The sequence below is a fragment of the Pogoniulus pusillus genome, chromosome 9 (assembly GCF_015220805.1).
Source record: "Pogoniulus pusillus isolate bPogPus1 chromosome 9, bPogPus1.pri, whole genome shotgun sequence".
NCBI lineage: Eukaryota > Metazoa > Chordata > Aves > Piciformes > Lybiidae > Pogoniulus > Pogoniulus pusillus.
Genome location: NC_087272.1, coordinates 28178799 through 28206022, shown reverse-complemented (window position 1 = coordinate 28206022; position 27224 = coordinate 28178799). Strand labels below are relative to the sequence as shown.

The 27224-nt window shown below is 39.3% G+C and overlaps 1 long non-coding RNA gene across 3 annotated transcripts in view; it reads left to right on the top strand.

The window, feature by feature from the left end:
• The window catches only part of LOC135178470 (uncharacterized), a 55372-nt gene that overhangs the window by 14352 nt on the left and 13796 nt on the right, over window positions 1-27224 (top strand). For 2 of the 3 annotated variants that reach the window (XR_010303555.1, XR_010303556.1), the window contains exons 1-4: window positions 13010-13073; window positions 23564-23773; window positions 24804-24932; window positions 26334-26421. This is a non-coding gene — a long non-coding RNA (uncharacterized LOC135178470). Of the gene's footprint in view, window positions 1-13009; window positions 13074-23563; window positions 23774-24803; window positions 24933-26333; window positions 26422-27224 lie in introns of those variants that run through there. The other variant, XR_010303557.1, reaches the window with a different exon arrangement.

Below are 27224 nucleotides of genomic sequence, written 5' to 3'. Positions count from 1 at the left end.
CTTTCCCCTGTTTATGCCTGACTATGAATGTCTTCAGGGGCCTCCACTTCCCTAGGCAATCTGTTTCAGTGTTCCACCACCCTCATCGGAAAGAACTTCCTAATGTCCAATCTAAATCTACCCTGCTGTAATTCAAAACAGTTTCCCCTTCTGCTGTTGCTACAGACCTTTGTAAACAGCCCCTCCCCATCTTTCTTGTAGCCCCCTGTCAGCCCTGGAAGGCTGCTGTAAGGTCTTGACAGAGCCTTCTCTTCTCCAGCCTGAACAATTACAACTGTCACAGCCTGTCTTTGTAGTAGAGGTGCTCCAGCCCTCTAAACATTTTCATGGCCCTCCTCTGAACTTCATCAGGTCCAGATTCATTTTGTGTTGAGGGTCCCAGAGGTGGGGGAAAAAAAAAAAAAAACCCAACAAAAAAGCTCTCTTTCAGTCTAAAAGTGATGATGAGCAAGAGCACTGTGTGTGCATGGACCATGGGTTAACCACGTGCCACTCAGAAAGGCCAGTGGTTATCCTGGAGTGCATTAAAGAGATCATGGTCATCAGGTCAAGGGAGGTAATCCTCCCCTTCTAGTGCACTGTTGTGAGAGCACATATGGTATGCTGTGTCCAGTTCTGGGATACACACTTTCAGAGAGACAAGGAACTAGTGGAGAGAGTCCTGTAGGGGGTTCTGAAGATGATTAGGGGAAAACTGAGAGGGAATCTTATCAGTGCTTACAAAAGATCTAAAGGGCCAGGATCTTTGTGGTGCCCAGTGATAGGACAAGAGGCAATAGGCAGAAACTGGAGCTCAGGACGTTCCATGTGAACATGAGAAAAACTTCTTTAGAGTGACAGAGCACTGGAACAGGCTAACCAGAGAGGTTGTGAAATTTCTTATGGAGATTATAAAACCTTGGCTGGACATGTTCCTGTGCAACTTGTTCTAGACAAACCTGCTTTATCAGGGAGGTTGGACTAGATGATTTCTAGTGGTCTATAACAAACTCTACCACTTTTTATGGTTAAAAGATTCTGATATGGATTTAGAGATGTTCCTTTCTCTCCTCCATCCCAGGAATAGGGAATAATATTTAAACCCATACGTGCTCTTAAACCTTGGTTTTGTCTGTTTTTCATTAGTTTGTATCTGAAGTAAGGTAATTTAGCTGTTACCTTGTCATGGATTTACTGTATCAACCTTTGTCCTTTGATTTTGTACTCAGGAGAACAGCTTCCCTTTTCTTCAACTGAATCTTTGTACATCAATCAATAAATCATAAAATTGTTAGCAAAAGCTCAAGATCTTGGAATGCACTGAATGTGCAGAACAAATTCTAACTTTTTAGAAATAAATTTGGTCTTCATCTTAACACTTTAATTTCCTACTCTTTCTGTAGTCTTTGTGGTAGGCTTTCACAAATATTAGGATAAACACCTTTGTTCATATTCATTTTGGCAGAGCTGGTTAGGATGTGATATCTACCCAGATACTGCTTTGTCAGTGATTTTTGTATCTGCACTTTATCAGAACCTTTTAATTTACAGTTATGAAGGGAATGGCCTAGATTTAATTCATGCTGTTTTTTTTAATCTTTTGCACTTGCCAAAAGAGCTGGAAGGCAATTATTACTGGATGCAAAGACTCTGCTTTCAGATCCTATTTCAACTAATAATTTCAGACCCAGACATCACATAGCTATCTAAAAAGGAAATTAATTGCAAGAAAAAAAATCCCTCATCATTCACTCAAATATTCCTCTGTGTTGCATTCATATACTGTTTGAAATAATTATCTCGATTTTCTCTTGAATTTGGTCCTAACTGGCAACTCAAATTACCTTCATCAGAAAACAGAAAGTAGCCCACATCAGCTTTCTCCTGTGTCCAGTGTCTAAGCTAACTTAGGCCTATCCTTTTTTCTTCTGTTATAATCTACTTTTTCAAATGCTACTCCTAAATGCTATTTAAATACCATGCTGCATCTTTAAGGAAAGTGATTCACTGCAGACAGCAGTGAGATGCAGCAGAACCCGCAGTAGCTGAGGGTATCATGAGTGTCTCTTGCAGCCTCTGTGTGACTTAACTCATCTTGCTTGTGTCTCTGACAGCTCGCTGTCATCTCTGCTGGCATACTCTTGTCTGAAAGCAAATTACCAGTTGGATCTCTTAAAAGGACATCTTGTAATGGTAAACTTATTCAGTGTAATTGGTCATGGAAATCAAAGCCTAAGATAGAAGAATAAATTATTCTGGTTATCCTTTCTATCTTGGCAGACCTTTAGGCAGCAAAATCTAAGACCTACCTAAATGCAGAGACACATCCATGTTTCAGGTATAGCAAGAACCTACCATTACTGCTCAAGAGAAAATTCAGTTGTTTTCTGTTCTCTATATTTCAAGTTGTTTATTAACTCAGCAGATGAGGCAGTAGTCTACACTTTCTTTTCCATTATATTAGTCTTTTTTGGTTGTTGTTTGTTTTTTACCACGTTACATTGCATCTTGGCTAAGAATGTATAGTTTGAATGGCTTTTCCAAGGTGGTTCTTTTAAGAGACCAAAAGTGGCATAGTTCTGCTAACAAGGAAGAGTGACTGTATGGAACTCACTAACATGTATCTCTTCTGTCTAGTTACTGATGAATGAGAACTGAAACAATTTTGTTGAACTGCATGTCACACAACTTTGCAGAATCATTTGTAATAGGTCTGTCTGAAATAAAACTAAGGGCTTTTTCTATATAAAACTATTATTTAACTGATTTTAGTTTTATTTAAGGATCATCTAGTTCCAACCCTCTGCCAGAGGCAGAGACACCTCTCTCAAGAACAGGTTGCTCAAGGCCTCCTCTAACTTGACCTTCAACACTTCCAGTGAATGCTGCAGTATGAACCATGTTGCTTTGGGTTGTCTTTTTGTCATGTCTTGATGCATTAAGAAGCAGCTTTGGTCCTGAATTAATTGAATTATTTAAAAATCTTTTGTTCTAAAGTATAAATTTATTTGAAAACAGATTTGTGAAAGAGGCAACTATTTGTGACTTTTCCTGGAATCATGCTTCAACTACCTGAAGGGATTCTGTAGCCAGGTGGGGATTGGTCTCTTCTCCCACGCATCAAGCAACAGAACAAGGGGACACAGTCTCAAGTTGTGCTGAGGGAGGTATAGGCTGGATGTTAGGAGGAAGTTTTTGCCAAAGAGAGTGATTTGCCATTGGAATGGGCTGCCTAGAGAGGTGGTGGAGTTACCATCCCTGGAAGTGTTGAAGAAGAGACTGGATGAGGCACTTAGTGCCATGGTCTAGTTGATTGGATAGAGCTGAGTGCTAGGTTGGACTGGATGATCTTGGAGGTCTCTTCCAACCTGGTTGATTCTATGGTTCTATGATAAAGAGATCAAGTGTCGAGGTTTCAAGATTGATAGATGAATATCATCAGTCATTTCTGTGGAGGAAAATCTGTTTACATCCATAGATACAAGTCTTATAAAAAAGTTGTTTCTCATTCTTCTCATCAATGAAAGCATAGTGGCATACGCTGAAGTCCAGGGTAAAGAGCTTATTGCATGACATGAATTTCTAGTGGTGCATCTCACTGAAATGTAATGCAACAATATTTTCACTCATATTTACCATTTTGTAAACAACCTGAAATTCATCTGTCCAAATGTAGTTGGAGATGGTTTTTTATAAAGTCATATACAATCTAGATGCAGTTAATGTCTTTTATTGAATCCCTGTGCTGTAAAAAAAAAAAAAAAAAGCATTAATCAATTGTAATTAAGTCACCATATCTTACATAATTTATATATAAGGCATTGTTATTTTGTTGAGGATAATGTGTTCCTTCTTGAATGATAGGTGAAGAATTCAAATATGACAGCATCATGTTTCACTTGCTGAATTTTAACAGATATTGAAACATGTCCAATATTGAAATCCTAACAAAGAAAGTACCTTTATTTGGGGCAGTGTATCAGAATAATTTTAAGCCTCAATCTCTGCTCTGAATAGAAATATTTTTAAACACATTTTCCTAAATGGGCTCAATTCTTTGTAACATATCACTCTGCATCTGTGAGCTTTTATATTCATAGAAGTGTACTGAAATGACACTCAATTTGGTACTATTTTCAGTCATTCTAGAGCTACAAGGAATCCTTGGGCCAGGCAGTTGCTAGATGAGACAAACCCCATACAAACATGGAGATTCTGCTATTAAAAACAGGGGGTTTTGTTGTTGGTTTGGGTTTTTTTTTGTGATGGTGGTGGTGTTTGTTTTTTAATAGGTATTGTGCCTCTGTACTTCAGAGACATTTCAGTAATTTGGTTTAGAAGGATACCAAATTCAGGTAGACTTGTTATCTCTAGGCATGCCAGCTGTGGAGATCCACTGATCCTCTGGTTGTACAAGGTTTTATCAGACTGGCTTAGCCCTGCCAGAAGTCCAGGTCCGGGTCCAGGCTACTTCTGTGCTCAACTTAATAAGTCCTGGTGCTTTAGTACTCAGGTGCAGAGCAAGAGCCCCACTGTGGTTTAAGTGCAGTCACACTGAGTCCAGTAAGGAAAGTGCTGAGACAGAGTTAACAAGCTCAGCTGACCCTGAACTAACTGATTATGGAGAATAAGTAAGTTTGTGCAGTGACCTCCATACCTTTCTCATTTGGGGTCAGGAGTATTTCAGCTCACTGAATAATGAAGAGCTGAACACATGCATGAGGGATTGCTTCTCTGTTGCATTTTTCTTTTAATACTCTAAGTCATATCTTGGAGTTCTTTGTAGAAATCCCAATGCTTGAATTGCCTTTTTCAGATGTTACTTATTTTTTCTTTCTCTCCCTCTTTTCCTTTTCTTTTCACTTGAAAAACTGTGAAAATCCTACATTTCCCATTTAAAAGTGATACTCTGAGTTAGAAATGTGGATACTCATTGCTTGCCTTGATTTACATCTGTTAGTTTTATTTGTGTTAAATGAATTTCCTGCCACTAGTCTCAAGCTGGTGTTTTCAGAGTAACGTGACATTGGCTTCCAACTTCTGAGTTCAAACCTTCACTTGTAAATATAATGCCCTGACATAATTTAATCTCCTCTGCTAACAACCTAATCTGATTTTGCATGAAAGGTCTTTTAGAAAATGCCCAGATTGATTAACCACTTCCAAGTTAGATCAGCATACACACACTGCTGCTCTAATAGGTAGTTTCATAGGTGCTAAGACAGGTGTTGACCACCATCTGACACAGAACAGCAGAGGAAAGAAACTGCAAGTAAAGGGAAAGAGAAGTTTTACTGAAGGAAGGAAAATAACAGAGGAGAATAATAGCTTCTGTCTCTTCAAATTATTGGTAGCATGGATTTGTTGCAGCTAGGCTTTTGCAGCTCTCACAACACATCAGCCTTACCTCAGCAGCTCTAAGTGCCAGCTTACCCCAGCATCACCTCACATCAAACTCTATCTTTCTGCACCGCGCATTTCCCTTTATAGTCCTTACAAAATCTACTACTAGACTTTGGTCTCTAGAAGCTTCTTCTAGATTCAGTTTCTTACCTTTATTCTTTCCCTGTCCCTCAGAGAAACCAGAAACTAGATATAGACATAGAGGAATAAATATTGCAGCTCCTGGCCCTTTTCATTATCCTTCTTTCTTCCCAGTTTTGGAATAGATTTTAAAATGTATTTTTCAGTGACATGCCAGAGCTTCAGTGACGTGCCAGAGCTTCCAATTTTTGGTGTAACAGATAAATTATGTATTGTACCTTCTTCAATGTGTTTACATTTTTGATGTTGAGTTAATAGTCATATATACATGTGCAGGGATGTTTTTAAAGCTGATTCACCTGGTATGTAAATGATAATGTTGAAAATTCTATTACTGTGTCTCAGAATGATTATTGCCATGAGTAATCCAGAGAAAGTTTCCAAAGGCTAACTTAAAATCACCACACCATAAGTAACAGTAAAACTCTTCTCAAATAGAAAGATTTCAAGGCTAAGCTTGTGCATCACAGCTGTAACCTCAGCCTTTGACCCATATATATTTGAGGTAGATACTTCTGTCCTTTGTCCATACTGATTTATAGTTCAAAGCAGAGCTCAAACTCACTATAAATAAAGAAATGAGAAAGTCTCAGAACTTGTGAGTCCAAGATGTTCAACTGAGTAATCAGAGTCTACATGCTAATGTATGCTAATACTGAATTAAAAAAGAAATAATAATCCAAACCTTCTCCTTCTCTTTTAAAGGGAATGTCACAAGGAAATTAGAATCTTTTAACTCAGTTTTGAACTACTACCTTTGATTTTTTTTTTTAATGCTCTAGCAAATAAGCCACTGTCTGATTAAGCCTTTTTAACAATTTCATGTCCAGGACAGGAAACTAGTGTAAGAAATAAGAGCTTTTTTAAAAAAGCAAGTATTTTACATCTATGGTTATTGATTAAAAAAACCCAAACAAACAAACAAACAAAAGAATCCAAAGAATTACCAGAAATTGTGTAAACCATAATGGATTTTTTAAGAATAAGGTAGATCAAATCTGCTTTTTTTTTTTTTTTTTATTATGATAGAGGCACACCTTGAGTCCCGTGTCCAGTTCTGAGCTTCTCAATTCAAGAGAGATGTTGAGGTGCTGGTACGTGTCCAGAGAAGGGTGGCAAAGCTGGTGAGTGGCCTGGAGCAGAGCCCTGTGATGAGAGGCTGAGGGAGCTGGGGGTGTGGAAGAGGCTAAGGGTGCTGGTGGGCCAGCAGCATGTATGTGGACAGGAGAGAGGGCTACCAGACTCATGGGTTATCTTAGAAAGGGAAAGGCCAGGATCATAGGATGTTGGGGGTTGGAAGGGACCCAAAGAGATCATCGAGTCCAACCCCCCTGCCAGAGCAGGACAATTCTATCTAACACAGATCACAGAGGAACACATCCAGACAGGCCTCCTCTCCAGAGAAGGAGACTCCACGACCTCCCTGGGGAGCCTGTTCCAGTGCTCTGTGACCCTCACAGTAAAGAAGTTCCCACTTGTGTTGAGGCGGAACCTCTTTTGCTGCAACTTACACCCATTGCTCCTTGTCCTGTCGCAGGGGGCAAGTGAGGAGAGCCTGTCCCCCTCTCCTGGCCAGCCTTCAGATACTTAGAAACACTTATCAAATTCCCTTTAAGTCTTCTCTTCTCCAGACTAAAAAGCCCTAGCTCCCTCAGCCTCTTCTCATAAGCCATGCCCTCCAGTCCCCTAATCATCCTCCTGGCTGTCTGCTGGACCCTCTCCAGCAGATCCCTGTCCCTCTTAAACTGGGGAGCCCAAAACTGAACACAGTATTCAAGATGAGGTCTCAGCAGGGCAGAGTAGAGGGGGAGGAGAACCTCCCTTGATCTGCTGGACACACTCCTCCTAATACACCCCAGGATCAGGAGTATATCTAAGGAAGGGATTATTTCCCTCTGTGCAGCACTTGGCAGACCAGATCTTAAATATTGCATTCAATTTTGTGCCCTACTGCATCTGTGGTGCATGGTGGGAGAGCAAGAGGCAATGACCAGGAGTTGAACAGGAGTGGGTTAGACTGGATGTAAGGCAAACATTTTCCTCTGTGAGAACAGTCTAGTGATGGATCAGTTTTCCCAAAGTGGCTGTGCAGTTCCCATCCTTGGAGGTTTTCAGACCTGATGTGATAAGGCCTTTAGCAAACTGGTGTGATCCTACCACTTGAACAGGCAGTCAAACAATTCAATCTCTTGAATTTCTTTCCAGTGTGAGTTAGCCTGTGATCCTGAATGTACTGTTGTTACTCAAAGTGTTCAGATTTAATCAATACCATATAGTATTTAAAATCAATTAATAAGCCAAGATCCAAACTACCAGCTCAAATTAATATTCAATGAAGTAAATGCTGGTGCTTTATTAAATATCCAGTCAAAGAAACACTGCAGCAGACTTAGGTCAATAACTTCAGTGGATCAATAAACCTCACTGGGTCAAATTCAGCCCTAAAGTAATTCTATTGATTTTGGGGATTTACCACTGGAAATATTATATCAAGTACATTCTCTCAGCATTCACAGGTTCATAGGGAGTGCAAGACCATCTGTAACTGGAAAAGAGAATAAATTGCTTGTAGGAGAGTTTCTCCCATATCCCAAGCATTTGATGCTGGCCATGAGACCTAAAGCAAATCTCTGTATAGAGAACATGTTTTCATTTTACATAAATAACTGTGGAAGTGTTCCTAATTTTCATAAATCTCTGATTCTTTCATAGTTGTGCTAAAGTTGTAACTTCAATAATATTTTTAAAGAAAGTAATGATACAAGAATAGGTGTAGAGTTACTTTCAATGACCACTGAACACCAGAAGTAGATGTTGCAATTTGATTTATAATTTAGGCTGTGCATTTTAGGGAAATTATTGTATTAAATAAGAAAATAGTCACTTGATTTCCTCACCATTCAGACTTCTACACACATCAGACTACTTGAATTTAAGAAAGAGAATGATTGTATATACTTAATATATAATAATAATAATAGTTATATATTGTCTTGTTAGAATCATAGGATCAACCAGGTTGGAAGAGACCTCCATGATCACCCAGTCCAACCTGTCAGCCAGCCCCGTCCAATCAAATAGACTAAGTGCAACTATGCAACTATGGTTCAGTTCTCCTACATTCAGTTCCAATACAGGGCATTACTAAAACATTTTAGCCAGTTTGACTACTCTGATGACATATATATATGTGTGTGTATATATATATATATATATATTTAAATCTATGATGTCCCCTGTACTCAACACTGGTCAGGCCACACCTCGAGTACTGTGTCCAGTTCTGGGCTCCTCAATTCAAGAGATCTCTCTTGAGGTGCTGGAATGTGACCAGAGAAGAGCGATGAAGATGATGAGAGGCCTGGAGCACAGCCCTGTGAGGTGAGGCTGAGGGAGCTGGGGTTGTTTAGCCTGGAGAAGAGGAAACTCAGGGCTGACCTCATTGCTGTCTATGACTACCTGAAGGGAGGCTGCAGTCAGGTGCAAAAAGCAAAGCTCTACTGATATTCAAGTGCCAAATATTACTTTGAAAGAAAAAAAATATTGGAAATTAGGATTACTTTCCCCATCTCACTGCATCTAAATTAGACAACATAGAGTAGTAGCTCCTCTGCTTTTTGTTCACTCCTCACAAAATCCAATCTTCCTGAAGGCAGAACATAGTTTCACAAAGAAACAGAAAGTCTCATACTCGACTTCATCTACAGCTTTCATAGCTCTCACCAGAAGCTACTGTAGTAGATACGAAATCTTCACAACATGGAGAAGGGAACTCATATGGGCATGGAACCATGACGTGAACAGTAGGCAGACCTTGTTTTGCCACTTCTAAAATCTGCTTGGCTTGTCCTTGATGCAGTTTTGTTACTGATGCTACAGCAATTGACGGGCAGAGATTACTCTGTGTTCACAAACATCCAAATTTTGGTGCCTGGGTAGGGCAAACAAACGAACAAAAGCCACAAAAAAACCCCAACCTCCCAACCCACCAAAACCTCATTAAAAAAAAGATGAAAATCAACAAATAGCTTAAAAGTTCATTTCTGTAACTCTCTTCTGTGTTCATTTCACGTATGGAAGCTGATCTTGCAGGTCTGGCCCTAAATTTTTCATGCTGTTGCCACGACAGCAACACTGTTTCATTGCAGTTTCAGCACAGCCTTCACCAAAGGTTGTAGCATTTTAAGTATGGTAGGCATATATCAAAAAGCCAATTTTAACAAGAGTTCCAGTAAATGTTACCTGAGCTGATTTTTGCTTCATGTGTTCTGAATACAAAACAATTGGGAACTGTGAAGAATTTGCTAACACTGTTGAATTTTTAATGGTAAACACTGCAGCAAGCACCAAATGTTTGGGTTTTGTTTGGGTTTTTTTTTTCCTCTAGGAAACCATTGTTGTTAGAAAAACTGAAGCTGACAGTAAGCAACAAGAGTATACTATTTTTAAGCCACATGGTACTTCAAATAACAGTTCTGTCACACGAAAATGATTTAGATTAAAATGTAAAATAGCTCCATAACATTAGAATACCTTTTTATCCTTTTCATGTTCGTTAACAGCTTTCCACATAATCCTTTTTCTACACACATAGCTTGAATGATCAGAACTTTTAAAGTTAAGTTTTAATATTTTGCTCTAAGGCAATAGATTATACAATAAGATGTTTTATAAGTCATCTCAAAGGAAGAATCCAGGGGTTTCTAACCCAGAAATGCAATTTTTCTTCAGACAATTGTAATTATTTTGCAAACACATTTCTTAGTATTACTCTTAATTATGTTTTTCAGGTTTTCTGTTAGACTGGAGGAAAAAAAATTAGAAGGTAATGTCACTGTCCTATTTTCACCTGGAAGAAAAGCTAACTAATAGAATTCTTTTTACATTGGTGTCTTACAAATAAAATAACTTACAAAACAAATAGCTTTTCTAAAAAGGTATGTTGAATAGGAAATACAAAATGAATTTTCTGCAATGCAAAATTCCCTTCACTAGATAAATTACACCTTGTGCTAGTTTGAGCCTAGCTAGAATGTTTTGGTGAGAAGAACTAGATTACAGGCTGTGAAAGGAAAACAGTGGTCGTGTCTACCTTGCTCATAGGCTTGCTGAGATGTATAAGAACAAGACCATAGATAACCACTCTCATTTCTGCTGCTGGCGAGCTCTGAGCTGCATCTTACTCTCTAACCTCACCATTTTATTTTTTGACTAATCCACTTTGCTTCCTCACCCCCTGGCTGAACCTCCATTCTTCCTTGGGGTGAAGGTGAAGGGGTGGTTGAGAGCCCCTCCTAGGAACTCAGGTTTCTGGGAGGGGAGTTGTGTTTCTGTATTACCTTTTACTTTGTATATTTCTATATATAACTGTATATACTGTAAATTGTGCTAGCTGTGAATATAAGCTTCATTTATGTTTCCAGAGCCAGCTGAGTCTAGTCTGGGTGATTTCCAAAGTTGGGGGGGGGGGGGGGGGGGGGCGGGTAACACCCGAACCATCACACAACTGTAGTCATTCTTTGCTCTGAGTGATTTTGTGATGTTTGTCCAGTGCACTTGAACAATAAATTTTAAATCTGTTCACTCAGAAGTATCTTCATTGTTTGTGTAGTAGCTTTTCATGTTTCCTCTGCTGTTAGCACCCTCATATTCAAGAACCCTGTGTTTTTAAGGGCCAAGCATGATGGATTCCACGCTCATCAGCACTTTTTGTATCTGACTTATCTGACTTCAAATAAATCATTGTCTTTAATCTTATTTTCTACTTAAAATTCTTAGTATTCTTCTGAATTCAAAAATCATGCATTTTAAATTAATTGAGAATTCTTTCTCTAAGGTCTATTAAATTTCACTTGGACTGTTCTGTTGAAATGCGATGCTCAGTGAGACTGTGATGCACCGACTCACATAGATAAATGCTTTTCAATGGGTCTTAAACCATAGAAGGACCAATGGATAAGATCTTATATTACTGTAGAATTTGTTTCATTGTCATTTTCAGACACTTCAAAGAGATTTAATTGCATATTTTCACATGTGATGTGTTTCCAGAGCTGTTCGCAGCCCTAGTATTTGCCCTGTCAAAAATAAAATATAAGCTATGAATATCATTTCATTACTGCTTACTGTCAAGAAAATCAGTGGTACATGACTCCTTTTGACTTCCAAAATATGAAAACGATTTTTTTCCCCTTCTTTTTAAAACCATATCCTTTGTTTCAGTAATATGGATAATGCCTGCATCTGAAATGCTTGCCTAAGAGGTAAAGCATATGAAATCTATCTGAATGCTTTCTTTTTATGAGGCCAGCAGTTACTGAGGTGACATTTTAAATATGGAAGTCTTGTTCTTGTCTTTACTCCAAAGAAAAGGGACAAGAAGTAAGGAATTTACCTTAAAAGCTTATTTGCAACAGCAAGAATTCTGAGGCTGTGTTAAGGGGGAAGGAGAGAGAAGCAAGGACTCAATTTAATCAGCTTGCCTTGTTATTATTTTTTTCTGAGGCCATGAAGAGAATATCTGTTTTCTAATATTTCCATTATCCATTCTGTTATTGTAAGAAGTCAGTAGTGCTAGTAGACAACAAAAGCATTTGGGTAACCTTCTGGTCTACTTTCTTGATACTTGGTCTATTCCAATACTCTTGAAATTTCATTTGTTCCCACTTACCTTTGTCCCTGTTCTACAGTGCTCTAAGGAACAAATCAGACTGACAGCAGTAAGAATGGGGGAGAGGGGAGGTAGGAAATAGTTGGATTATACAAGGCCAGTAGGAGAAGGGAGGTTATTCTTCCTCTGTACTCAACACTGGTCAGGCCACACCTTGAGTACTGTGTCCAGTTCTGGGCCCCTCAATTCAAGAGAGATGTTGAGGTGCTGGAAGGTGTCCAGAGAAGGGCAATGAAGCTGATGAGGGGCCTGGAACACAAACCCTATGGGGAGAGGCTGAAGGAGCTGGGGGTGTTTAGCCTGGAGAAGTGGAGGCTCAGGGGGACCTCATTGATGTCTGCAACTACCTGAAGGGAAATTGTAGCCAGGTGGGGATTGGTCTCTTCTTCCAGACAACCAGCAATAAAATAAGGGGACACAGTCTCAAGTTGTGCTGGGGGAGGTCTAGGCTGGATGTTAGGAGGAAGTTGTTGCCAGAGAGAGTGATTGGCATTGGAATGAGCTGCCCAGGGAGGTGGTGGAGTCACCATCCCTGGAGGTGTTCACGAAAGGACTGGCTGAGGCACTTAGTGCCATGGTGTAGTTGACTGGCTAGGGCTGGATGGTTGGTTGGACTGGATGATCTTGGAGGTCTCTTCCAACCTGGTTGATTGTGTGATTCTATGATGATTCTCCACCTTTCATAGGAGTTCCTCCTTCCTACAAGCTATGGAACATAACCAGCGGTGTTATTTAACAGGAGTCTGCTGTCTGTACACTTTCCCATGGTGACAAAGGCATTCTAAGAGTGCTGCTACTGTAATCTTGAGAAATCTGGGAAGACTGCTTTAAGACTGATTGGTTCTGAGGATTAAATGGTGATTCAAATTCTCAGAACACTGTAAGTATATTCCTATGTTTTTCAAATGCAGAGATGATTATATCTCTCAACATATTAAATATTTGGGTTTTATTTAATGTCCACAAGCTGATACATTTGATATGTTTACTGTATCTCTTAATGATGGAGGGAAGCAAAGGGGAGAAATATTAAACCAATGTACCCACCTTGAGTTCAGTCTAATTTAAGTGATATGATGACAGGAGAAAGAGCAAAAGCCTGTAAATTCAGGTCCTGGCACATTTCAATCAAGTATTTTGGCTCCTCAGTGCATTCTTACGTATGCTTAACTGCTTACAGGGCAGGTACTGATGTGCGCCTTACATACTAGCTGGACAGGTGAGGGTTCTGCAGAGCTGACTTGTGATATCCCTTTTCTATTTTCATCCCTGTCACTCTTTCAAAAGTAAAAGTTGTCACTCTGGAGGCACAAGTTGTCATACAAAGAACAACAGCTTTGCTTTCTTTCTGGTGTTTTCTTCACGAATTTTTAATGCAGTCTTCTGAGAGCTTTATTGTTTATGCAAGTCTGAATTATTATCTCATAATATTGAAACAATTAAACAGAAGACTGTACTTGTGGCAATAATAGGGGGCTTATGAGACAGTTCAGAGGAAATTTGAACCCTTTGAAGGTTAGAGCTAAGAGAAGCTGTTAGTGAAAGCATTATGGGTAGTATAACCTTCAGTAGTCTCTTCTGCTCCTAGACACAGGCAAAATTCTTTCTAAAGTTTGTTCTCTTTGTATATAATGAATTCTGCAGAAACTTGAACGTTTGGATATTTTATAATATCTCAAATGCTAGATCACACATGAGGCACCAATGTTTGAGGTTTCATTAGTTCTGTAAGTATTGCTCTAAGCCAGTGCCTAGCTGCTCATGTTAGCCAGCACCAAGCCTCAAGGTCCGTCTATTTATTTATTTATTTATTTATTTATTAGATTTGCCTGCCAATGCTTTGCTTATCCTCTAGGGCATTACCTCCTTATCAGCAGTAACAACAAAAGGCTATCATTGTATACAGGCCATACTTATCTAAGGAACAGCTGTTTTTTTTCAGGCCAAAGGGTTACATTTTTATCCAATGGAAGCACTGAGCCTTGAGCTGTCTTTGTAAGATAAAGAATTATCATAAGGCAGACTGTTTGACTTGGAGAATTTTTAGAAAATCTGGAATATAGTAATCACTGTAATCTGCAGTACACTGCGTGTCATGACCTGAGGATGTGCCAGAAGGAGCATTTCTCTGTCCAAGAGAGTTCTGTGGATGAGCTGCTGTGAGAATAATCTTCAGATTTAGAAATCTTAGAGTGGTTTTGTGCAGTGGTCCATGCTAGCTGGTGCATTTTTGTAAGAGCTTTGGTCTTCATACCTGAACATTTAAAACTGCCACATTCAGTTGGCAGCCAGTGACTAGAGGTGTTCCCTAAGAATCAGTGCTGAGCCCAGTCCAGTTCAATGTCTTTATTGATGATCTGGATGAGGAGATTGAGTCCAGCATCAGTAAGTTTGCAGATGACACCAAGCTAGGAGCAGGTGTGGATCTCTTGGAGGGTAGGAGAGCCCTGCAGAGGGACCTGGCCAGGCTGGATGGGTGGGCAGAGGCCAATGGGATGAGATTTAACAAGGCCAAGTGCAGGGTTCTGCACTTTGGCCGCAACAACTCCAAGCAGTGCTACAGGCTGGGGACAGAGTGGCTGGAGAGCAGCCAGGAGGAAAGGGACCTGAGGGGTACTGGTAGATAGTAGGCTGAAGATGAGGCAGCAGTGTGCCCAGGTGGCCAAGAGAGCCAATGGCATCCTGGCCTGCATCAGGAACAGTGTGGCCAGCAGGATAAGGGAGGTTATTCTTCCCCTGTACTCAGCACTGGTCAGGCCACACCTTGAGTGCTGTGTCCAATTCTGGGCCCCTCAATTCAAGAGAGATGTTGAGGTGCTGGAAGGTGTCCAGAGAAGGGCAACAAAGCTGGTGAGGGGCCTGGAATACAAACCCTATGAAGAGAGGCTGAAGGATCTGGGGTTGTTTAGCCTGGAGAAGAGGAGGCTCAGGGGTGACCTCATTGCTGTCTACAACTACCTGAAGGGAGACTGTAGCCAGGTGGGGGTTGGTCTCTTCTCCCAGACAGCCAGCAATAGAACAAGGGGACACAGTCTCAAGTTGTGCTGGGGGAGGTATAGGTTGGATGTTAGGAGGAAGTTGTTGCCAGAGAGAGTGATTGGCATTGGAATGGGCTGCCCAGGGAGATGGTGGAGTCACTGTCCCTGGAGGTGTTCAAGAAAAGCCTGGATGAGGCACTTAGTGCCATGGTGTAGATGACTGACTAGGGCTGGGTGCTAGCTTGGACTGGATGATCTTGGAGGTCTCTTCCAACCTGGTTGATTCTGTGATTCTGTGATAAACACTTTGTCTCTGTTAGCAATTACAGGCTATTGGTAATGTGCTGTGAGTGAGAAGTGCCCCACTTATTTCTGATTATTTTCATCAAATTCTGAGCTATGTATTGCCCTGGACTATGGCTCTCGAACCTACATTATGTTGTCAGAGACAGTATTTTGTATGTATTAACTCCTCTTAATAAGTGGTTTGTAAGGTTTGAAAGGTGAAGTGATGTAGAATGAACACTGTATTCTTCTAGGGCTGTGGAACACGTTGCCTAAACCTAGATATGTGTTTCCTAATGACTTATTAATTACAATTCTAATCTCTTACAGCACCCCCTTAGGAGAAATGGAGGTATCAAAATAAAATTTCCCTTTAATTTCCTGAAAGAGAAGGTCCTTGACAGAAATATGTTCTAACAGTTTTCGTGCTAAAGGTGAATGCAAAGGAATAATTCAGTATAAAGATACAAATCCCTGTGCTGACCATTGTTTTCACATGCAACAGGCATATACTGCTATGACCATCTTAAGCACCTCTCACCTTACTCCTCCTCCCTTCTTCAGTTTCTGAGGTAGTTTCAGATTCCTGCCAAAGTAGAGATCATCCTATCATTCCTTTAAGTCCAATAGTACCTCAGTTCTTAAATGGAGGAGTGGAATTTTTGACTGGCAGCGGGAAAAGAAATGGAGAATGAAACTCTTCAGCATTATTCTAACAGTTAATTGAATGAGGCTGCTGGTCTGCCCATCTTCTGCCTGGTGCCAACACAGCTGTTTATGCAGTGAATCGAGTGAAGGAGACTATCTAAGGTCCTAGATCTAACCCTAAATAAAATGTCTGCATCTCTGTACCCCCTGAAGAGACCAGTGTATCTAAGCCACTGTGGCTGTGCAAACATATACAGTGGCACAACATGGGAAGAAACTTGACATTGGCATTGTCCAAGTGACCCAGAAAAAAAGCAACAGTGTAATCTCCTAACAAAGAATAACTCATACAGCCTAAGCCTCAGATTAATGTGTATTCATTCCCATGAGCAGTATTGCTAAATTCAGAAGACTTCAATAAGACTAGCTGCATGAGTAAGCAATTTACAGTGTAGTCCTTGGTTTCTCTGCAGTTTCTTATCTTGAGTTACAGCCTTTATCCTTGTTAACCCAGCAGTCTCACTCCTTGCCTCACAGACTTCTATCTGTGCACTGCTGCCAATCTGTTACTCATTTACATTAGCATAATGAGAAGGGTTGGTTGTTAGGTTTTTTCCATTACTATTATTGTAGAAAAGATTTAGAATGTAGTTAAAAGTTTTTCATCGTATGAAGAACTGAGTCTCAGAGGCTCCCTAATTTTGTTTGCAGTGGAGCATGCTGAGAATCTCTCAGGGTACTCAGCTTCTTAAAAGATTAGATCATTTTGGAATACCATGCATTTGTGTCAGTATTTTATCAGTAATAGAGATTATGCATTAGATTTTGTCTTAGTCTGGTTAACTGCTGTACTGGAGAAGGATATTGCATCTTTATGTCTTTAATAATCTAGAATACAAATTGAATTACACAGTATTAAAATGTACAAAATAAATACAGACACTGAAAATGCAAAGCATTAATACTGTCTGGATGCCTTAGAGCCATGCGATGGACATCATTCATAGATTCATTTAAAGGTCTGCTGGAGATCTGCTCCAGATTCATCTCAGTACTACTCCTTTCCCATCTCATTTGAGGAGCTGCCTGGCTTTCGTTTTTACTCCTTCATCAAGATTATTTGCCAGAAGGTATTGAAGATGTGACAGAGCTGTTACTGATATGTGGTGACCCACCTCAGCCCACTTGCCTAGTGACAGTAGAGCTCAAGCTAAGGTGTGAAGCAACCTGGCCATACAGGGGACACTGAGCATCAAGGCAGAAAAAAGGATATGAGTTTCAGTGCATGAAATCTAGTATTGGTCAATAAGAAGAGACTACAGAGAGCTTTCTGACTCACTCTGAGGAACAGATTGTAGACGAATGACTCATGCAGGCAGCATTGGATGATAAAAAATACCTTGCGGCAGTCATTGCACCCCAATCATAAGAAAGTAGGAATATTTTGTATGTGACAGAGAAGTGGAAAATATTACAATATATTTTGATGAAGGAAAAGAAGCATATCTTACAGAGCAGAAAAATATAGATAGCAGAAAACTGTTGGACGTAGCCAACTCTGAGCTTTTGCCTATCTTAAATCATAGAACGTACAATAAATTGTATATTTAATTTATATTCCACATTGTGTACTAAATTACTTCATTGAGCACTGCAAATAATAGTGACTTCTGTATCAGACAGTACAATTTGATTTATAATGATTGTGAATTTTATTAATATATTTTTTTCTTTGTATGACTCATTTTGAGCTGCACTACTGCCAGCTTATGATGCTGTTTTAAAGGAATCATAGAATCATAGAATCAACCAGGTTGGAAGAGACCTCCAAGATCATCCAGTCCAACCTAGCATCCAGCCCTATCCAATCAACTAGACCATGGCACTAAGTGCCTCATACAGTCTTTTCTTGAAGACCCCCAAGGACGGTGCCTCCACCACCTCCCTGGGCAGCCCATTCCAATGCCAATCACTCTCTCTGTGAAGAACTTCTTCCTAATATCCAGCCTATACCTACCCTGGCACAACTTGAGACTGTGTCCCCTTGTTCTATTGCTGGTTGCCTGGGAGAAGAGGCCACCCCCCACCTGGCTACAATGCCCCTTCAGGTAGTTGTAGACAGTAATAAGATCACCCCTGAGCCTCCTCTTCTCCAGGCTAAACAGGCCCAGCTCCCTCAACCTCTCCTCATAGGATTTGTGCTCCAGGCCCCTCACCAGCTTTGTTGCCCTTCTCTGGACATGTTCCAGCACCTCAACATCTTTCTTGAATTGAGGAGCCCAGAACTGGACACAGTACTCAAGGTGTGGCCTGACCAGTGCTGAGTACAGGGGAAGAATAATCTCCCTTGTCCTACTGGCCACACTGTTCCTGATGCAGGCCAGGATGCCATTGGCTCTGGCTCATCTTCAGCTTACTATCTATCAGTACCCCCAGGTCCCTTTCCTCCTGGCTGCTCTCCAGCCACTCTGTCCCCAGTCTATAGCGCTGCTTGGGGTTGTTTTCATTATCTATTTTAGAGTGTTTGCCACCCAAAATATATGTCTGGAGACATGTAAATTAGTATTTATGTGTAATATGTAAATTAGTATTTATGTGTAATATGTACATTAGATAGAACTGTAAGATAGGTTTTAAATGTGTGAATAGGCACTATGCCATGCCTTTGTTGGGAAGTACTTGCAAGGTTATACAATGCATTGATATAATCAAAGCAAACAGCTTTTCAAAATGGAGCTCAATGAAAAGCAGTTCCATATCAGAATTTTTTTCCTGAAGATAAATAGAGAAAATTGAATGCTATATCATATGCATTATTTAAAGATAAGAAATACTTAATACTATTACTTATAACAGGATGTATCACATTCAGAGCAGGATTTGTGAATGCTTAGCCATGTTAAAACTATTTCCATTGAATGAGTCACAATCAAATGCTTTTGTATATGCCTTAAAAGGTGAGGACTTGCTGATATTGATGCACTAGTTTGAAAGCCATGACATCTACCAAGATGCTGACGTTAGTTCAGGTGGTGAAGTAGTCCAAATAAGCCACAAAATTCTTCATCTTATTAAAGCAAGTTCTCACAGGACTATGTCCTGTCTTTGAAATTTGTGTTAGATATAAACAGATGAATTCAGAATGAATTCAATGCTAGGTGATTGACTGAGTGATGTAAGAATACACAAAAGGATATAGTATTTCTCTTTAGCACCCAAATTACTTCCCAGGACAAGGCCATTTTGGAAAACAAAAACAAACCCACAACTATTTCCTGTATGGATTGCAAGCAATCACAGGAACATGAGGTATGTGGGAGGCACAATGGTACACTGGGGAGCACACCATTAAGGGAACGTTACACTGAGAACAACTAATAGTAAGAGACAAATGAGATTTGTAAGGACTCAGGGTGGGGGGGAAAGAATCTTTGAAGCAGGCAAGATCTTTGTCAGGTCTGAAAAAGAGCCAGAAATTTCTCTTAATTAACACAGTTATGTTAATCACTTGGTCAAATATTGGAAAAGGATGCTCAGCACTTTTCCTGAGGATAGAACCTTCCTGAAGTGTATAAAAATAACATGAAAAATTATTATTATTCAAAACTGATTTTATGACCTATCCATTTCTCACCACTTAAACTTCCAACTCTCTCTTCTTAAACTAGGTCCCAAGAGTGGAGCATACGTTCACTTTATGAGATAGCTGAAAAAATTGTTTTGGAAACAAGTCTTCCTCATTCCTTTGCAGCATGAGAACTTTTGGCCAAGCTTACTTCCTTGCCATGCAATACACAGCATTTTGTTGGTGTGAACAGCCCTGCTAAACCTCTTGAACACCTAGTGAAATATTCTTATGGTCATCTCTGAGGCTTGGCAATTTGGCCACTGAAGAAAGACCTCTACTCCTCATAAGAAGTTTCCAGGTTTTGCTCCTTTGAGAGATGTTTTATCCAAAAGAAAAGAGCACAGTGAGGAACAGAGGCAACTTTACCACCATTCTTCTCAGCCACTGTCTTTTAGCAAAATGGAAGTTGCAGAAATTACCTAAAGAAGTTATGCTATCCATCAGACAGATGAGTGACTCTCTAGAAATTTAACAGGATGAACTGTGCCACTGTGTATGTTCATTCTCAGTAACATTGCAGACACCATATTTTGCTACTCAAGACACCCACAGAGCCCTAAGACAGAGTGACATTTAATTATATCTTCCAGTTATTTCTTTAATATACTTACATAGTTCCCACAGAGCACTTATGCTAACAGAGACAAAATTCTATTACCATATTTCCAAGATAAAATCTTATTTTTAAATGCAAATACTAAGTGCTTTTTTATTTTCTTTGTCAGAATGGAGCAGATATCATTCAATAACATGAAGATATTTTAAATCAGTATTAAAAAGAAAAAAAATTATCAAAGTTGATGCAAAGCTTTAGACATTTCTGTGCCATCTTCATATGATGGCCTTACATCTGAACCCTTGGCTCCTCTGGAAAGATCAGACTCTCTTACTAACAGTATGGGGTTTTATGACATCATTCTCTGATTTTAGTGAGGAAATTAATCTTGAACTGAAGCAATTTTCCCCACAAAAACCTTAAGACCTGTAATTCAGATTTTAAGGAATCAGCATGTTTTATACAAAAGTTTTGTCAAAAAAATCCCTAAGAGTTTCTTGTCATTTCATTCATGATTCAGTAGGTTGCTGCTGTAATAATTCCTTCTGTCCTTTCAGCTTAGCTGTCAGCTTTAAGTGCCCTTGTCATGCCTCTGTAGCTTCCTTACTTGTGAAGTACAGTGAGATTTGCATATCTTTTTGTCATACACTGAGTTCTGCTTAAAAAGACACAGAGGCAATATGCTGCTGTTGGTCTGTGGCTTGTTTACAGGAACCTGCCAAGCCTCTCCCTAAAACAGCAAATTACACACAATTCAAATGTACAAAAAAGCAATGCATTATTTGTTTTTATTGGACTGCAAGTTCCCTCTCTATCAATCTTGCAGTAAGATTACTATGAGATAACTTCCTGAATGCTCCTTTTGCCTACTGGCCTTGGACCAACTCAGCTGGTTACAGGCAAGAAAAATAATTTTAATTCCAAAATACAAATATTTTTCAGAATGTCATCCACTGCCAAAAAAATTATTTTTGCAAAGGTTGGGAAATACTCCATTTTCAGTCTCTGTTACTTCAGGCATTCATTTGAAATAGACTTATTATGGCAGGTCATATTACAATGTCAGGTATTTTAAACTTACTGAAGACTTTTAGTAAGTGGGGGTTTGGGTTAGGGTGTTTTCAGTAATGCCTGCAAGATATTTTATGAATATTATTAATAAACTGCTCACTGCAGTGAGCCATCCTGGAGGTGTTCAAGAAAAGACTGGATAAGGCACGCAGTGCCATGGTCTAGTTGACTGGATAGGGCTGGGTGCTAGGTTGGACTGGATGATCTTGGAGGTTTCTTCCAACCTGGTTGATTCTATGACTCTGTGATCCTATTGGTCTGATGATTTAAATGTGTAACATAATGTGTTTGGTGTAAGCTTTGAAAACTTAATAGAAAACCATCAGCATTCTGGGGAGTAAAAAGGATTGTTCACTTGTCAGTGGGAAGGCAGCCAGAGTCACGATGCCATACCAGTGTGGTTAAAGTCGTGCTCCAGTTTATTGCAGTGATACAGTGACTTATATGGTAACTTGGAAGAGGCGTGCATGGCTGACTTTAAGATTGGCACATTTGGAAGACACAGATAGGCCCAAGGCTGTGTGTAAGACAGAGATAGGTCCAAGGCTTATACAAACAATCATAGATTCAGCCTCCTGTGGCTAGCAGATCCTGCCCCCTTGCAGCTGGACGTGGGGGTCTGTTTCATCACCTTAGTTCCTGCCTCTGGGATGGGCTCAAGGACACTCTTTGCAGCATGGGTTGCTCATGTTTATCGAATCATGTCCTCTGTCAGCAAGAAATCCATCCACATTCACTATTTCAAATGTAAAAGGAAGATCTTTCAGAATGTAAAAAAAGTATATCGCCACTCACTGAAGCCTTGTTATCAAATCATACATTTTAGGTGTAACTGTGATTGCTTTTCATACACGTTAAAATGAATTTTAAATAGAAATGAAAGAAATTGTGCCCTTCTGTAAATTACTTTTATTCCTATTTTGTTCTTACTTATAATCCATAAGAGGAAATGCTAAATGCTTTCAGCTGTCAAATCTTGAACTCTGAGTTCAGAAACACTATGACGAGGCAGTGGGATGCTATTATATGTATAGGAAGTATTATGAATGTCTATGTCAAGAGCCTCAAGTTGCACCAAGGGAGGTTTAGGTTGGATATTAGAAGAAACTTCTTCACTGAAAGTGTTATCAAACAGTGGACTAGGCTCTCCAAGAATATGGCTGAATCAGCATCTCTTGAGATGCTTAAAATATGCAAAAATGTGGTGCTAAGGGACATAGTTTAGCACCAGAGTTAGTAGTTAGATAGTGGTTGGACTTGATGATAGTAAAGGTTTTTTTCCAACAAAAACAATTCTATTATTCTAAGATTCAATGACAGTTAAAATAATCAGTTGAAGTTATTGTTATTGACTGTTCCTAGTACACATTAATGCAGCTGACAAGACCAAAATATTTCACCTTTTGATAACTCCTTTCTCAGTAATGTAGAATCTATCAAAGTAATGAATTAATTAAAATTAAAAAAAAAAGTGATAGATTGCCCTTCAGAAATTGAGACAGAAACTTCTCTAAAACAGATCCTATGTAAACATGGCACTAAAAGGTGCTTTACAGTGACAGTGGTGAAATACTGGAACAGGTTGCTCAGGGATATGTTTGTGGCCCCATCCCTGGAGGCATTCAAGATCATCCTTGATGTGGCCCTGAGCAGCCTGATCTAGTTGGAGGTGTCCCTGCTGACTGCAGAGGGTTAGACAATATGACCTTTGAAGGCCCCTTCCAATTCGATGCAATCTGTCAATCTGTGAGAATATTTACATGTACCCAGTATTGCTCTGGCTTGAAGGAGGCAGTAAACAACAGGATAATATTATTCAGTAATGTAAACTCTTCCTTGTCCTTTGAACCTTTAAAAAAGAGAGACACATAGATGCCTGGTGATAGTTTTAACCTTTAACTTGTCTGTTTTTCTCAGTTGACGACCACATAAAATTAAATTGCACTTTAAAAACTGGATTTCCTAATCTCTAGTTTTATGCATGGCAAAGATACCCAGAGAAAATGGCCAGAGTTTCTCTTTCTAGAACACTTCAATGAATGTAATGAACAGCTTTATACTAAGAGCTAAACAAAACTCAGAGTTTGGGGTTTTCCTCCCTCCCACTGTGGATTCATTTCTGAATCTGTACATGCTGCATATTTAACAGCAGAGTAATTATTAAATTTCAGCAAAATTTATACAGAGTTTTTCCATGTTTCTAGCTCATGATTCTGCAGGCTCAGCCAGTTGTAAGATACAGCAGAGCTGAAAAATTGCTTGCTCCTCCGAAAAAGCCAAAAAAAAAAAAAAAAAGAAGAAATTACATGGATTTATTTTCATTGGGACAAGGCATATGCACTTTCCACATCAGCTTTGCAACCTGGAACGTGGGCAGTAAATAAGCACATTGCAAATATCGACCGACACATGCAGTGAGTAATTACGGCATCAAAGTATCACTGATCTAAGTGGTAAAAAGTTATTGCAGTTAACCCACAGGGCAAAAGGAGCTTTGCCTTTCCATTAACACTGGTTGGTACATTATCTAGTTGCATCTAGGAACATGACCCCAGTTAAATCTGGGATATGTCCCATTTGTTGCAATTCAGCTAAGATATACTGTTCTTTCTGCCAGATTGACCTATCCAGGACCTTTTTGTTATCTGAGGTTTGTCACCTCAGCAGGGACCTTACTGTGGGCTGAGATCACAACTCAGTTTTTCTCCCTTTTGGTCACAGGAGACACAAGAACTCAGCTACAAGGGATAACATTTTCCCACTTGTTTGTCCTTTTTACCAGTAACTTGGAATAACTGTCCTCCTTTTGTTTATGCTGTTGCTTTTCATTGCTTTTCTTTAACACTTTGCTCAATAAACAATTCCTGTAGTTATAACATCAGTTTTCTGTTAGCCAACTGGGGATTTCTTTTGCTGACTCATGAAGATGTTTGAATTTTGAGTTATGGGCACACAACAATTTTGTTTCTTAGCTCTATTTGTTCTCATCATCTGATTCCTTCTTTTTTATCATATCCCTTGAAAGTTAGTCAATGGATTACTTTGATTTTCTTGTCTTTAGTGGACATAAATAGCTTGCTGTTGTAAGAAGTGTGTCCTAACTTCCAAGGAGCTTTGGTACCTTGCATCCAGTTTTCTTCTTTAGTAAGCTGCTCAGTTATCCTCCTGTTTATGCAACAAAATTTAAGCATTACTGCTGCTGCTAAATGAGATGCAAAATGAATATGGAGTTTGAAAGCAGGATTGTAATTCTGTTTTGGGTTCTAGTTTCATACATATTTGCTTTTCTTGGTGAATATATGCCATGTGGATCACAGGATAATCCTGGATTACACTGACCAAATTCCCCTGAATAAATTAGAGAGACATTATGTTAATAATATCTTTTAAAGGTAATGTAAATATAAAAGCTTACTGAATGGTTATTGCTATATGCTTTTACAGGAGAATGCAAAATGTTACCAGCTGGAATAATATATTTGGCAGACATTTGGCCCATGTCTGAATCATCATATAAAGGACATGCACATTAAAAATGAGATTTCTACTGTGGTTTGCTTCAATTTTGATAAGGTAATTAGATTCTTGGGGAGGGTAGGTATTTCTCATATTCAAGCCTACAGCCGAGTTTATTCTGATGCTCACAGATGCATTTATGCTATTTTCCAGACAAATGGCTGTTGATAGTAAAAAAGAAGGGAAAGTTGTTTCTTCCTGCAATGATCTTTTTTCATTGTTGTTGATTTTGAACATGTAGTTTGGAAAAGAGAATGAAAACAACTGAATCATACATAAATCCATATACATACTAAATGGCGTTTTGTGTAATATATGTATTATGTACATCTAATACATATATTAATACATATATAGTACTTTTTGACAATGGGCCTGTACTTTGGTTAATCTGCTTCCAAGTGTGTGAGGTTATTCATGCATATATAAATAAATGGTTATATCTGGAAACAAAGTTTGCTTAGAAACATGAAAAAATCAAGATTGTGTTAAAACAAATGGTGAAAGCCATAAGAAAACAGGAGATAAAAATAGAACACAAGCAAAGCTGTATGTAATTATATTAACTCTATCACTTTCCTGTACTTGCTGGGTCTCTTTCATAGCATTTGTCTCCTGAAAGGTACTTTTTTTACTATCATTTTAGATATAGGAACATTTCTTAGTTTTGCTGATTTTGGCTGGGATACAGTGAACTTTCTTCACAGTGGCTAATAGGAATCTATGTTTTGGTTCTTTCCAGAGAGAGTGATTTGCCATTGGAATGGGCTGCCCAGGGAGGTGGTGGAGTCGCTAACCCTGGAGGTGTTCAAGAAAAGCCTGGCTGAGGCACTTAGTGCCATGGTCTAGTTGACTGGCTAGGGCTGGGTGCTAGGTTGGACTGGATGATCTTGGAGGTCTCTTCTAACCTGGTTGTCTCTATGATTCTATGATTTATTCTGTAAATACCATAGACAATACAGAGATATTTTTGTTATTGCTGAGCACTGCTTACTCAGAGTCAAAGCCTTTTCTGCTTTTCACCCCACCCCACCAGCAAGGAGGTGGTGTGGTAGGCCTAAGCAGGCCAAAATAGGCTTATACATGTCCTGGCTTGCCCAGACATGTTTTTCTGCCCTCCCTCCTTCTACTATGTGGAGAAGCAACCATAGAAAAGAGGACAAAGAACCTGGAGCCACCGAGTCGAAGGACTATGGCTTGCCCAGACTTGTTTACATCCTGTGGTAAACAAGGTACACACACTTAGCTTATGCCTGCCTTGTGCAAGGCCTATGCTTTTCCCAAATTTGGGCAAAGCAAGCCTATGTCTTCATTTAATATGGTCAAGCTTGGCTAACTGCCAAGAGAGTAACACATAACCTCTACTGTCCTGAGTGACCACCTTAACAGAAGGAGCGTAAAGTCACAGATTAAATTAACTCAGTGGACATTTTCTTGGCGTTTGTGGGTATTTTACAGATATTTTACTGGAATGATCCAAAAACTAGGGAGAAGATTGTTGAAAATGTCTCTGCTTAAGGACTAGCAAGGCCTCCATCAGTTGGTGGTAAGCGATTGTTTTTATTTTCATCGCTTGTCTTCCTGGGATTTTAGGTCTTTGTCTTTATTATTCTCCTTTTCACTACAAACATTATTAATGTTCTTATTGTTATTATAGTTTATTTCATTTCCCAAACTGCTCTTATCTCAACCCATGAGCTTTTTCACTTTCACCCTACAATTCTCTTCAACCCATCACACTGTTTTGGGATGTGAGCAAGCTGCTGTGTGGTATGTAGTTGTTAGCTGGGATTATATTACTGACAGTAGCAGTTCTGTAAAACACTCCTATTTATGATTTTATAATTGACTGGATAGGGCTGGGTGCTAGGTTGGACTGGATGATCTTGAAGGTCTCTTCCAAGCTGGTTGATTCTATGATTCTATGTTTTCAAATAAGTATGATACATGTATTTTCAAGGATTTTTTTGGTAACTTCTGTAGAAAACTGGAAGGCACAACACAATCTGTCATTTCAAGTGGTAAAATGAGTAATTCTATTTTTTCAGCCTTTCAACAGTTTTTAAAATGTGCATTATTTATCCTAAAGAATTAAAAATAAGCATAGCATTTTTAAAGACAACCTGTATATATAGAATTGAAACGGCTCTAAAAGCAAATTTAGGAACCTTAAGTGGAGATGTTAGCACATATCCATACTTAGAGAGTTCAATGAATTTTTGGTGACATATTTTCAGTAGATTATTCTAAAATAGCTGATGAATATAACATTTGAAATGAGTTACTATAAATGGGGTTTGGAAACTGCATATGCAGTGGCTGGGTCCAATATGTGCAGCCACAGTGAAT